This window comes from Tupaia chinensis, unplaced genomic scaffold (genome assembly GCF_000334495.1).
Source record: "Tupaia chinensis unplaced genomic scaffold, TupChi_1.0 Scaffold000248_1, whole genome shotgun sequence".
Taxonomy (NCBI): Eukaryota; Metazoa; Chordata; class Mammalia; order Scandentia; family Tupaiidae; genus Tupaia; species Tupaia belangeri.
The window spans coordinates 4655385-4656131 of NW_006159726.1; positions in this window are offsets into that span (position 1 = coordinate 4655385).

A 747-nucleotide genomic window follows, 5' to 3' on the forward strand; every position below is an offset into this window, starting at 1 on the left:
AACAAAAAACAAAAACAAAAACAAAAACAAAACTCCAAAAAAAAAAAAAAAACAAAAACAAAGAAGGCCCATGTGACGGTCATGCCATCTTGAAACAATCACCAAGCCAATCATGCATCTGAAACCCTTACCCTTAATTGGACCCTTAACAATGTATGCATAGAGTCTGGCCCCCCTAGCTCAAGGCTTGAGGGAGCTGAATCCCATCATGGCTGACCTCGGTTCGAATCCCAGCCCCACAGCTTGAAAAAACATACTGGGCATATGTATGTGTGTGTGCCCAAAATCCTGATGGGAAGGAGGAATGGAGAAGAAAGATTGTGGCATGGTCATGCTACAATGGGAGGTGCCCCCCCCCTTCTTTTTCTCTGGTGGTCTCACACATTCTTTATAATTAAAAAGTAATAATAATTTAAGAATAAATAAAAATAGGAACCAGCAGATGGTATAATGGTTATGTCACTGGACTTCCACGTAGTTGACTGCAGTTCAAGTCCCAGACCTAGTGACTTAAAGCTTAGAATTCTGAGAAGAGAATGGAGGAGAAGGGATTGTGTCTCTCTGTATCTTGGGTGAGCATGCCCACCCTATAGCAAAAATCTCTCTCTAAAATAAATAAATAAATAAATAAAAATAAAAACAATGACCCAACAGATGGGGAAAATCAAATTTAACCCAAAAAATTATGCATGGAATTTAGGGAAGACTGGTTTCGTGGTTTTTTTTTTTTTTTTTGGGCGGGGGGGT